This window comes from Pan troglodytes, chromosome 1 (genome assembly GCF_028858775.2).
Source record: "Pan troglodytes isolate AG18354 chromosome 1, NHGRI_mPanTro3-v2.0_pri, whole genome shotgun sequence".
Lineage (NCBI taxonomy): Eukaryota > Metazoa > Chordata > Mammalia > Primates > Hominidae > Pan > Pan troglodytes.
Genome location: NC_072398.2, coordinates 148,323,862 through 148,338,258, shown reverse-complemented (window position 1 = coordinate 148,338,258; position 14,397 = coordinate 148,323,862).

Below are 14,397 nucleotides of genomic sequence, written 5' to 3'. Positions count from 1 at the left end.
TAAGATTTTAAGCTGATCAGTAAAGGAAGATGCACAGATATGTTTTTCCATTTAAGAACCATAAACTAAAGATTCATAGGATGCTAGACACTGCTGAAATTGAGGATGTGAAGATGGGTGAGACAAGGTATGACTCTTACCCTGAAAGACAGAAAAGTCTAGTTTAAGAGACAGTCATGTGATAAAAAATTATACTTAAAGAAACAGATAAGAGATAAGAGAAACTATGTTTAATAAGATGAAAAGTTAAGAAAAACTATCTATCTGTGAAAATGACATATTGTCCATATTACATCAAAATGCTATTTTATCTAGATGATAAGTTTACTGATGGCCGGGGCTATACCTCACAATGCTTTCACATCTTCCATAGGATATATAAAAGTGTCATAGCATATATAGCCGTCCTTGACATCTGCAATGGATGGTTCCAAATAACTTCAACAATTCCAAACTTGAAAATACTGTACTCTCTAGAGAACACATTTTCCACTAGAAGTTAGTTATAACAATGCCACACGTTTTCTAGCCAGTGACTCACTGTCATTCATATGCTGGTCTCCCAGATTAAAAAAAAAATCCACAACACAGAAAAAAATTCACATTTTACACACCAAATATCTTTCTTCTCATTTATGATAGTCAAAACTTGAATGCTATATTATCGAAGGTACAGATAGGAGATGGTCAGTGAACATTTGGTAAATAAACTGAGATACTCCACAAAAGGCCACATGTTCAGGAATGATTTCCATAATTATGAGAAAAGTATAATTGGAAGTATGAAGCACGGACTGATGTATTTCACTGGATTAGCATTTCTGACTAGTTTAAACATTTTTCTCCAATTTATTTCACTATTAAATTCCCTGAGATACTAGGCACTACATCTAAAAACATTACTTACACCTCCTGCCCTACCCTCTCAGAGTACTAGAGGCCCTGCTATTCTCAGGCCTGGTAAAAACAGATTCATTACCTGAACTCAAACCCAGCTTTGCCATTAGTTAACTCTGTGATCTTGGACATGTAAAACTTAAAACTTCCTGAAATTCGTCTTCTTATCTGAAAAATATAGACAGTAACACAGATCTTACAGGGTTGTTTTGAAGATTCTATGAGAGAACATGAAAAGCAAGCAACAGACTGCCAGCCCATAATGGGGGGTAATTTTTTCCTGGTGCTCAGGCTATAGTGATATTCAGATGAATGTACTCAAGTTAAGAAGTTTAGGTGTGTTATCCAGTTTAAACTGTATTTCACAATGTTCAAAAGTCATGTTGTTGTTTTCCTTTGACACAAGGTAGGTGCTCAATAAATTATTTTGAATGAACAAATGAATAAATGAGTGTGGACTACTAAAGAAAAATCTTCAGATTACACCTGTAATCCCAGCAATTTAGGCGGCTGAGGTGGGCGGATCACTTGAGGCCAGGAGTTAAGAGACGAGCCTGGCCAACATGGTGAAACCCCGCCTCTATGAAAACATACAAAAATTACCTGGGCATGGTGGCGCGGGCGCATAATCCCAGCTACTCAGAGGCTGAGGCAGGAGAATCGCTTTAACCCAGGAGGTGGACGTTGCAGTGAGCCAAGATCGTGCCACTGCACTCCAGCCTGGGTGACAGAGGAAGACTCTGTCCCAGAAAAAAAAAAAAAAAAGAAATAAAAGAAAGAAAGAGAAAAAGAAAACTCTCAACAAAGTGACCTTTGTGTTCAGTATTAACCATCACGTTATTTTCCTTCAAACTACAAGAATAACAAATAGTATTATACAGAACCTCACAAAGTTTGGAGATAAATTGGATATATGTTATCCTTCAAAATCAACCATCAAATTCTTAAATTTGGGTGATTTTGTATCCAATCAAATTGTGATCTAGTGAAGGGCAGTATTCTCCTCTAGAAAAGCTCATACTGTTTGATATGACACTAAAAATAGTCTCATTGCTTTGACTTTTCTTTGGAGCATCCAATTATCCACTTAATCCTCACCACCTTATAAAAACCAGTAAGAAAAATCAGGATTTTTTTTTTCCTAAGTACTTACCAGAGGGCAGTAAGGTGATAGTCATCTTATAAGATTATCTTGTTAGATTACATGGTCTAAACCTAACATCAGTCCTACAAACTTTAAGGACAAGAATCACAATCCCAAATTGACACATAGAGGGAAAAGATTCAGAGAAGTAAATCTGTGCTACTTCAGGAGGCAGAACTGAGAATCGACTTCATTTGTCCACTTCCATGGCCCATATACTTAGCACCACACTTCACTGTATTTTATAATCAAGACAAACAAGCTGGTGGATTTCTGGTTTCCAGAAATGTTTGCTTTAGAAGGCAACCCTCTCTGTGATAGTACTGCAAGTATGGTGGCTCATTATAACTGCGCAAGGTTCTTGCTATGAACTTTACAACTTAGTGCTCTCACAGTGATAATGACTATTATCCATGATGGGGTGCTTGTTTAACTAGTTTTGTTAAAACTGAAAGGCCAAGGGTTATAATTTAATGCTGTCTATTTCTAAGACAACTGTGAGAAGAAAAAGAAAATCTGTTTCAAATACAAACCTAAATGAATTAGAAGAGACTAAATTAAATATATTTACTACCCCATCTTGGATGAGGTCATTCCCAGAGAAATTGTTGAAAAAGAAACAATTTAATATCTAACTTCAGATGATATGCTAATTATTTTTTCCTGTTTTTAGAGCATACTTAGGGAAGGGGAAAAAAGTTTATAAATCCTCAAGTGACCAAATAGAGGTTAGTGTTTTCAAGTATTAATAGCAACTAGAAAAATATGACATCACTGTGTAGCACAGTTGATGTGCAAACTTCAGCATCACACTTAAAAATCACAGAACTAAGTTATGAACGTTTCCATGCTCCCAAACTAAGTAGTCATGTGTCTTATCTCAAAACCCAGTTACATGCAGCTTTCCGCTGTACTGAATGGGGAGGACAACAAAGCTGAAGGAATTTCCTGAATAAGAAAGAACAAATGGCGACTGTGTTATGATACCAAGAGTGAAAAATAATTATCTTAATAGGAACTTTGATATTGTGGAAAATGAAAAAGTAGCAGGCTTGCTTTGAGCATGTTTGTGAAACTTTATTTGAATTAGTAATTTCCTGGCATTCTGCTAACATAGGTGGCATTTGCATATACAACTTTTTAAATGTCAATACAGTGCTTCACACAAGGCATTAAACATAGAGTGTCCTCAACACATAATTTTTAAATAAATAAAAGGATAAAAACACGAATACAGTGAACTTTTCTTATTTTCTACTAAAATTACATTTCAGACTATGTTATATGGTTCTGATAAGTTTTTTTTTTTTTTCCGACGGGACATGTTTTGAATGTTTTGCTCTCTTTTGTGGCAGAAAAGGCCCATTTTGTTTTGTTTTGTTTTACTTCTGCAGTTTGCACATGTTGAACATCTGGATGTTACAGCATCAATGTCAGTTGACACAGCAAGCCAATAGACACTATTTTTGCTCATTACCAAATGAGATGCATGATTGCCTTTTATCAAGCTTCTTCTTAACTCAGTGAGTAGAATTGGTCTCTGATCAATAAATAACAAATCATCTGTTTCATAAATCAGACCTGTCAAAGCAAAGCAGCTCCTCATGCTGGGTATATTCTTCTGTGTTAGCTCAGGCCTGGTAGCATCTGGTTAGTAAAAAGGGCTTCTTATACTTTTGACAGTTGTTTGGATATTCCATTTCAGCGCTATTCAACTCTACTAGCTATGTAGACTTACTATCTTTCCTCCCCCTTTCTTCCTTCCTCTATACCTCAGAGTTGAGACTCTCATCTCATGTAAAGGGAAAAAAAAAACTGAAGTGGAGAAGAAGGAAAGAGCATAAACAGGTTTTCGGTTGCCAGTTTGATTTTCTTTAACTGAAACTTTTGCTAAAATCACTATTTTTTTTCTACTAAATACAGTTTCCTACCACTGAAATTACTGACATGAATCAAGTGGTAATAACTTGTAAATCCATCTTATAATTTTTTATTTAACTTTATTTCTCTGCAAATAATAACAACAGCTAACATTTATTAGTACCCTTCTTGCCAATCACTATTGGCTTTCAAAACTAAATTCATTTTTTAAAATTCTCAAAATCTTTTGAAATAGGCCGGGGCCGGTGGCTCACGCCTGTAATCCCAGCACTTTGGGAGGCCGAGGCAGGTGGATCACGAGGTCAGGGGATTGAGACCATCCTGGCTAACACGGTGAAACCCCGTCTCTACCAAAAATACAAAAAATTATCCAGGCATGGTGGCGGGTGCCTGTAATCCCAGCTACTCGGGAGGCTGAGGCAGGAGAAGGGCGAAACCCGGGAGGTGGAGCTTGCAGTGAGCCGAGATCATGCCACTGACTCCAGCCTGGGCGACAGAGCGAGACTCCACTTAAAAGATGAGAAACAGAGATTTACTTACTTGCTCAAGTTCATGTATGTAGCAATAGAATCCAGAAAGTCAAATTCCAGAACCAACACTCTAAATCATTGTTTTTGCATATCCACTCTGTGTATCTACTTAGAAAAGTCTTCCCTCCCATCCTTTCCATTGCAAACCTAATACTTCCTCCAATGCCCAGACTGTTTCTTTAAGACATGATCCCACGCATTCTAGATTCATCCAATTTCCTTAGGTCTTTACAGATGTGATATATGCCCAACTACATCTTATTTGCTCTTGAATTGTTCCCTAGTTTATTCAGGCGTGAATCCCAACATACACTGTACATTCTTTTTGGGCAAGAACCACATTTAACTTCTTCAGTAGCCCTGCAGCACCTGGAAGAAAGCAATTCATTACATTTATGATTAAAACGAATTTATGTGACATTTGTATTTCCTATTGCTGCTATGAAAGGCCTTGAATAAGTAGTTTGGCTTTAGAGTATGTGATTTCTAGAATACTTAGTGTTTTTTACTCTATATGGCAGGCTTTTCAAGTATTTCTGGACTAGAGTTATATTAATGAGTTACTAAATAAAATGATTTTAACAATATTAATTCAGTTGTTGAGAATGGAAGTTAATGAAGCACTCTACCCACATCGCTAAATTTCTGTTATGATGAGTGTTCGATATTATTCATCACGACTGAAGATTAGCTAAGCTTTTCCCTCTTTCCCCCTCCTTTCTAGTCATGGCATACATTTTTAAGTTTCATATTCAAATATTTTAGGGATGACAGTTGCATATCTTGTTTCCCTGCTTACTTATTCTAGACCACAAGTAAAACTCTTGCAAATATTCAAAAGGAAAGACAATCATTTCTTTTTTCTCCAGGGTGACCGTCTTTTGCTTTTCTTCTGTCTATTACATCTATATTCATTTCTCATTTCATTCTTCATTTCAGTTTTCTCTAAAACCCTTTCTTATAACACTTCCTTGCCAGATTTGAATATAAGTAGCGGATTTCCTATTAGTAATATCTATCTATATACACATATATAGATATATAGCTATCTATATATGTGTATATATATATATATAATAGTAGCAGTTAAGATCATGGACTTGAATCAGACTGCCTATTTAGCTGTGTGAATTTGAGTAAGTTATTTAGCCTTATTTTGCTCAGTTTCCTTCCTAAAGTAAGGATTGTAATACCCACCTAATAGGATTGTAATGGGAATTAAACAAGCTAATATTTTTAAAGCATTTACATCAGAATATGACACATTGTAAGTGCTATAGAACTGTTTGCTAAATGAATAAGCAATGTTAACTTTGTATTGAGAATTTATTCAAAGCCTTCTATGCACTTATAATCTAAGCTTCATAATACCAGTACATAATGATAATATTGCTTTATATTTATTTCATAGTAAGTGACAAAGCATAAATCTAAGAAAAGACTTAGAAAAATTTCCGATTTCTCTCACTGTTGTTCCTCCACTCCAGTACTCTTACTGCACAACTAAAACACTATGTTTTTGAGAATATGCGGCAAATCATCTTTTCTTCATAGTTTATCCATTCTTTTACATCAAAACAAGCAGTTAAGTTTGATAAGCTTGTGTTTATTTATCTTAGTGTGTTTATTGTATATGAATCTGGATTCTCCCAATGTCCTATTTGAGTACAGAGCTCAGAAGGGCTTTGGGGTTAAACACTGTGTATTGTATGAACTCTGAGAGGCAGCTAATTGTACCTGGCCTATGTTTCTTGTCTTTTTAGCTTTCTGGTTTTGGCATTATTGGGATTGTCTGTTATTTTTCTCTTGAATGTAATCCTTCTTTGGAGAACAACACAGCACAACTATTTCCTACTACTTTATTGTATTCTTTGAACTTAATTTACTTCTTATTAAATTTGGTTTCTGCCTCATTCACTCCATTCATTGACTTCCCAAGTAATAAGTCACTTTAAGCAACATTATATTCACTGTGCTTAGATAATCAAAATCAATAGTTGTCTTTCCTAAATCGTAGAAGGTTTCAGGTATTTTTTTTTTAATTTGGAAAACTTCAGAGTTAAATTTGATCTCAAATAGCATTCACAGAGCAGTTTCACACAAATAACTCATGGCAGGTGCATAAATATTGGCTCTCTTCATCCAGTTCAATGTGCCAGAGCCCATTTTTCTTATCGCTTATAGTGATGCTTTTCGACTGAGCCAATTTGTTTAGCATGTCTTCATTTAGAGAGACTGAAATTTCCTCTCCCCCCCCCCAATTGTCTGGGTCAATGTTTTTCAAAATAGAATCCTTGGCTTTTAAAAATTCACCTTATATGTATTACACATTTGTATCTACACTGAAAATTTTTAAAACACGTAATGAACCCTAGTGAACTATAAAAGGGACATATTATTATCGTATTCCAGTTGTTTCAGGATGGTACATTTAATGATTAGAAAGCCAGATTGGGAACACTTAAAAAAAAAAAGTGTGAAAGTTAGAATCTAATAAAGACGCCAGAGTTGGAATCTTGTTTGAAAAAGGCACATAATCAAACTGAGTCATTTGTTATTAGAACTAGAGGTCAAAGAAGGACAGTACAAAGATTTTTAAATTTTTCATCACTTTAAGCTTCTTTAAGGGGGTGGTATAAACCTTGTAACTTCCTTTCCTGGTACTTTAAAATCCTTTTATATCCGTATTTCTGCTTTTACTCCTCACCACAAAGTCTCTAAGTTCACCTGATTTCTACTTTCATTATAGAAAAATGTCAAAATATCAAAAAGTTTTAAGAATAATTTAATAAATGCTGGGATGCCAACACCAAGCTTTATGAAATTGTAATGTTTGTCATATTTTCTTCAGTTTTTTTTCTTTTTTCTTTTTTTGAGACAGAATCTCACTCTTGTCGCACAGGTTGGAGTGCAGTGGTGCGATCTCGGCTCACTGCAACTTCTGCCTCCTGGGTTCAAGTGATTCTCCTGCCTTAACCTCCCGAGTAGCTGGGATCACAGGCATGTGCCATCACGCCCGGCTAATTTTTGTATTTTTAGTAGAGACAGGGTTTCAACATGTTAGCCAGGCTGGTCTGGAACTCCTGACCTCAGGTGATCCACCCGCCTCAGCCCCGCAGAGTGCTGGGATTACAGGCAATAGCCACCGCGCCCAGCCTCTCCAGATCTTTATAAGAGATAAAACATTACAGATATATTTGGAATCTATTATGTGTCTCTCTACAATCCATTTCCCTTTCTTCCTTCCTCCAACATTCTCATCATCCTGAATTTGTTGTACACCATTCCCATGTGTATGTTTGGACTTTTACCACACATTTGTGTAGCCATCATAAGGTATATTATTGATTTGCATGTGCTCAAGTTAAGATAAATTGTATCATAATTACATAAATGTGTTATTTCACAAATTGAGTTTTATTATTCAACATTTTATTTGTGAAACATCCATTTGGATATGTGTAGCTCTAATTTGTTCATTTTAATAGCTTTCTGATATTCAATTACATTCATTTACCACAGTTTACATATTCATTTTCCTGTTGTGAGATAATTCATTACAATTTTGACCTTTGTATACAGTGTTATAAAAAATGTTCTTAATTGTGTTTCACTGTAGAAATACAACAGTAAAGTTTTTCTAGGAGTGGAGTTATTGGGTTGAAGTATATACCTTGGTTCTCCAGTAGATTGTCAAATTCCTCACTAATACATCTCTGTCCATTTATATGTTTATTTTCTGGCTATGTAAGTTTGTGTTTCTTAATATCCACACCATCTTATCTTGTTATTTTCCAAGCTGGTGAATATAATATTGTCTTTTCTAAATTTGCATTATTCTAATTACAAGAGAAGTTGACCGTATCTGTGAAATGCCCTTCCTTTCATCCTTTGCTCATTTCTTGACTGGATTTGTCTTTTGCTTTTGACTTGGAGAATTACTTTATATATTCTGGATATTATCCCTTGGCTGTTTATACAATTTGCAAATATTTTCTCCCAGGCTATACCTTTGTTTCTGGTGCATTAATAAATACAACATTTCCTCTTGTATTCATATATATCAATCTTTTCCTTTACAGCTTGTGAATGTAGTCAAATATATCCTCCCTTTTTGGCTTGTGGTTTCTGAGTCCTGTTGCAAAATCCTTCTCCATTACCAGTTTTTAAAACACTCTCCCAAGTTATTCTAAAAGTCTAAAATTTTGCTTTTTGCATTTACAAATAAGTTTATTTTTCTTGTGTGGTATGTAGTACAGAAAATCAATCGCTCCAGAGCATTTATTTAATCATCAATGCTTTCTCCTCTGTTCCCTCCATCATATACCCAAATTTCATATGTGTGTGATTCTAGGTTCTTTTTAAAGTTCTACTGCTCTGAAACTGGGTTGACAGTAATTTCCTTATTTTGCTCAAGATTTTTATGTGCTCAAGGTTTTATATGTGTGTGATTCTAGGTTCTTTTTCAAGTTCTACTTCTCTAGTCCTCTATCCAAGAAGAAATAACATACTGTTTTAATTACTAGACCTTAAATTTCTTAGCTACTTTTAAGTAACTCCCTTAACTTTATCATTATTATTATTATAATTATTATTGAAAATCTTTCTTGCTATTGTTCATTTTTTCTTTTGGTATGAATTTTAGGATTGACATAAAATATCACAAAATAGCTATAGAAATTTTGATTGGGATTGCATTGAATTTATGGTCTAGTATCAACAAATTTGATGTAATTAGAGTATTTTGTTCTTCCACCCAATAACTTGGCATATCTCTTCACACATTTAGATTTTCCTTTATGTCTCTCTATAGTGTTTGATTTTATAAAGGAGAAATGTATTTTTAGAATTATTTTTGAAAGCCATTTAAGTTTCATTTCTATTGTAAATGTTATTTTTTCTCTCACATTACCTATAGATTTTTAAACAGTATAGGAATCTTATTGATTTGTGTTTGCAAAACTTGCCAGACTCACTTATTACATTTACTAAGTTGTCTATTCTCTTGTATTTTCTTGGTAAAAAATCATATCTACTGAAAAAGGTTTTTTTGTCTTCTTTTCTAATTATCACTATTTTTTTCCTTCTCTTCATTTATCATTTCAAGAGCTAGGACCTAGAAGCAGTGTTCACTAGAAATGGTGACAGTAATTTCCCTATCTTGCTCCAGGTTTTTATGTGGTTGCTTTTGAGTTTCATATTTATAGTATTAAAATAAAATTTTGGAGACCTGGGTCTTTAGAAGAGCTGGGTAATCATTTCTGATAATAGCCTCCTTGGAATGGTTCTCATGAAGTTTGTGTGGTGACATCTTTGGTGTAGGGTGACTGGAAATGGTGGTCTTACCAAGGGCAATTAGAAATCTGTGTGATTATTTTCAATTATATTAAAAACCCGGAATTGTGTTAAGCTGTCAAGCCTCTAAAAATTTAGAGAAGTGGATATTAAAATAAAATTTTAGGTGGGTAATGATGAATGCTTACAAGCTTAAGTGACTTGGCTGTGGGCATGTTCAAATTTTGAGACAAACTCAGAAAACTGTTCTCAACTCAAACCCTGCTACAACAGAGGCCAGAACTATACTTTGTACCATAAATATGCCTGCCACATAAGTGACTTTCTCTTTGCTACATAATTGTAAGTAATTAAAAGATCATCCTTGTCTCCCAAAACTGGGCAATCACTTTTGTTTCATGGTCTTTTACCCAATCTCTTCTGCAGATCAGTAGTAGATAAATCATACTCTCTCAAAAATTCAATTGAAGGTAATTTATGATATCAAAGAGACTTCAAATTTCTTCATATTACCTCGTTTTTAAAATCTTCTTATTCAAAAGGATATACAGATTAAAAGAAAATGGGTGCCTGTAGTTCTTGCTTTATCTATAGAGCATTCTTGTAAATTTACTGAACTTAAAAGTGTATTCCTTTTTCTATCAGACTAGTCTTTCCATCTTATGCCTTTCAACCCATTTTTCAGTATTTAGCTCTGTTTTACTATTTGGTGAGACATCACTGACATAATTTCTTTTAATTCTTTAGACACAGTTTATTTTAGTTCTTTGGTCATATTTATAATAGCTTATGTGAAGTCTTTGTGTAGTAAGTTGAACATATAAACCTATTCTGAGATAGTATATATGTATTTCTTTTTTTCCCATTGTATGGGCCATACATTCTTATTTCTTAATGAGTTTTATATTTTTTGCTTAAAAACTATATATTTTAAATATTTGAGATATTATAATGTGATAACTCTAGAAATCATAACCTTCCCTGCCAACCAGGGTTTGATGCTGTGGCTGTTTTGTTGTTGTTACTGCTGCTATTTTTTAGTTATTGACATTCTTGGAGTAACTGTATATAGTTTGGCTTCCCTGTAGTGTGTATTCACTTTAGTCTCTACTCAGTCATCTTAGCGATCAAGTAATTATTGGTCAGATTTTCTTAGTTGCCTTGAACCAATAGTCTTTCACCTTTTGTTGAGGAATTCTGTTTATTGAACCCTGTCATCAATGCTCAAGCGTTTTACAACCTCTTTATTCTTTACTTTTTGCTTGGGAAGGGCCTCAAAATCAGCCAGTGGTGAGAGATAGAGACTCCCTCCTTTCCTGAGCAACCATTCAGACCTGCATCTCTGCATAGACTTTTCGAACTCCAGGCATGTATCAGAACTTTGCAAAGCCCCTACGGACATCTTGTTCCCCAGATCTTTTAAAATTTTTAGTCAAGCTCTTATTTGTCTAAACCGATAACTGCAGCCTTGGGCAGCTACAATGTTAAACAATTTTTGCTTAATGTTTTCCACAAAGACTCTGGAGATAGGTCTTTTCCTATAGAGGTAGTTCCCAGACAGATCAAATAATGACAAACTACTATGAATGGGGCTTTTCCAGGGGGCTGCCAGACAAGTCAAATAGTGACAATTCTCTATTGATGAACGTTTTTTTTGAGGTCCAAACCTGGTTTACTCGCTCTGATAATTGAACAGCTTCTGTTTTTCACGGATACTATGACTGCAAGGCTGCTAGTTTTTAAGAGTTCTGTAGAAGTAGGAGGAGGAAGAAGGGAATATGTAAAGTTGAAATGTTACAAATTCTATTGTTCTTACTAAGAATTAGCAGTTTTTCTTGAATAAACATTTCTCAGATCTTTTTCAAGTCTTTGGCTAATTTCTAGAATTTGAAAAAGTTATTTTTGGCCATGTTTTGTCAATGTTTCTGTTGCTTTTTTGGAGGGATGGGTTTGTGGAAGACCTCACTCCACTTCTGGAATCAGAAGTCCTATTTTCCCATCTCAGAGTTTTAACAGCACTAAAGATTTTGTTTAACTCTACCATCTATATTTGGAATGAACTACATTTAAAAGCATTTGTTCAGAGACTAATAATGCAAAGAAGTATAAAAGCATAGTAATAGCTTTTAGCAAACTTAACGTTCTATAGATATAAGTATGACCTAAATATAAATAGTTAAATATGAAAATAAGACACATATGCCAAGTCCACACACACACACACACACACACACACACCACGTCTTGTAAATTTAAGCTGGACTAACATGAATATTAGAGTTCAGGTTATACTAGCTCTTTACAGTAAAAAACCAATCAAGGTCAAAGATAAATTTAGAAGAAAATGAAGGTCACAGAACACCTGAGGGAAGTTATCACTTGGTTAGCACTGAAGCACTACAGTGTTAATGTAAAGATGGCCGTGTGTGGAACTTATAACTATGGGTACTGAGGTTCAGAAAATAATCCTCCGAAATGAAAGCTTCAGAAGCAAAGTCTCTGACATTCTCCTGAGCTCCTGTCTCTTGCCCCTCATTCTCCCTTGAAGCAAGCCGTAGAAACTAGAATTCCTCTTTCCCAAGGCAAGTCATGGAAACCAAAACCCCTTTTCCCCAAAGCCAACCGTAAAGCTTAAAATTATTACTCTGACTTTCCCTCACCTTTCTTTGTAACAGCTGGCCATAAAGAAATTAGGACTGTCCTTCCAGAGGGGTCCTGCCCCATACACAAGAGGTAGGAATGTTATACAGAGAAGCCAAGAAGAATCTGAACAGACAGGCCTTGTTGGGTTCCCCACTCTATTTCCATTAGTTCATACACTTTGTCCAATCACATTTCTACAACAGCTGTCCCTGCTTTATAGAACCTAAACATAAAAATTGATAGTTTCCCCTGTATCTTTAGAGTCTCTATTCTGAAGTCTCCTCTGTCATGTAAAACTATGATCAAATAAATTTGTTATGCTTTTCTCTTGTTAACCTGTCTTTTGTTATAGCCATAACCTTAATCATAGGGACAAAAGGAATTACCCTCTTTCTGCCCCAATACAGGCATTCTGAATTATTCCTGAGTTTATATAGTAAGTCATACAAGTTCACCTCACACAGTTCCCTATTTCCAGTTTGTAACATAATAGTCACTGGGCAGCCCACAGAACATCAGGAAGTAAAGAAGCAATTTTTAATAGAAATCACAAAGGAATTTTGTTTCAGAACACAAGGCGTAGTTTTACCAATTAGGCTAGAATTCTGTTTCAATACTATTATTCTTAGATATAACATTGGAATATTCTGCTATAAGAAGTAATGAAGACACTACTATTAGTCATTTTAAAATAATCTGAGCAACATTTCTGCTAATATTATTCTTGTTACAGACTAATGTGCTATATTCCTGAAGTCACCAGTACCTTGTTTATTACAAACTTCTCTTCTATCCAACACTAATTTTTTAAGCAATTATTTTCTAAACATAATGTTATATTTTAGCTTTCTTGGCAAATTGGCAGATAAAAACTTGTCTAAATTCATATTTTTCAAAGAATTAAAGGCCTAATATAGATTCAAAATTTTGTTTCAAATGGTCCCTTATTTGCAACTAATCAAAAATGATGCTAACAAATGACTGGTCTTTATCTTATCTGGGTAACTTAAACACCAGTTTTGCTAAGTTTAGGCACGTATTGATTCTTTGGTTTGAATTTATTTTCTTTATATCACAAGTCATTTGTGATCTTGAAAACATTTGGCAGTAGCTTTTAATTTTTATAGCTTTTAAGAGCTAATCATGTCAATGAAGTGACATGAATTTTATATAATTATAGAATTCAATTATTCAAAATTATAGAATTTTATAATTCAAGAGTTTATAGAGATCACATAATCTAATTTACTCATTTCTTCTATGAGATACTGCTGCCTGGAAAGCTTAAGAGATTTGCCCAAGGGTACATAGTGCATACAATTTCCAGGCTAAAACCAATTCTTCTCTCTCTACTGCATCCTAATAATATACTTGTTTTTCAGAGTAATAATATTTATTTATTATTATTGAAATCGAAAAAGCTGAAAGCTAAACATTTAAATAATAGTAGTTTAGGTCCTTAAAGAGGCCTGGAATTATATTGGAAATAGTGGAAAGATCTTAGTAAAATTGTGATAAAATAAGTTTTTTAATTATTAGGAAGAAAGTGGGTTTCATCCTCATTAGACTGTATGACACTGTAGAGAATTTAAAAGATTGAAATGCTGTCTAGACAACTTTGACTTTTACTATGTGGTAGGCAGGATAATGAACCCCTAAAGGTATTGACACGTTAATCCCCAGGACCTATGTATATGTTCCCTTACATAACAAAAGAAAATTTTCAGATATGATTAAAATTGAGAAGCTTGGGATAGGGAGATTATTCTAGATTATCCAGGTGGTGGGCCCAATCCTTAAATGTGAGAAGCTTTTCTGGCAGAGAACTCGAGACATGGTGTGGCAAAGGAAGAACTTGACCTGATGTTGTTGGTTTTGAAGATGGAAGAAGAGGCCACAAACCAAGGCGGGTGCCTTCTAGAAGCCAGCAAAGGCAAGGTTAGGGATTCTCCCAGAGAGCCTCCAGAGAGGAATTAAGTTCTGTTGAGACCTATATCTTAGTGCATT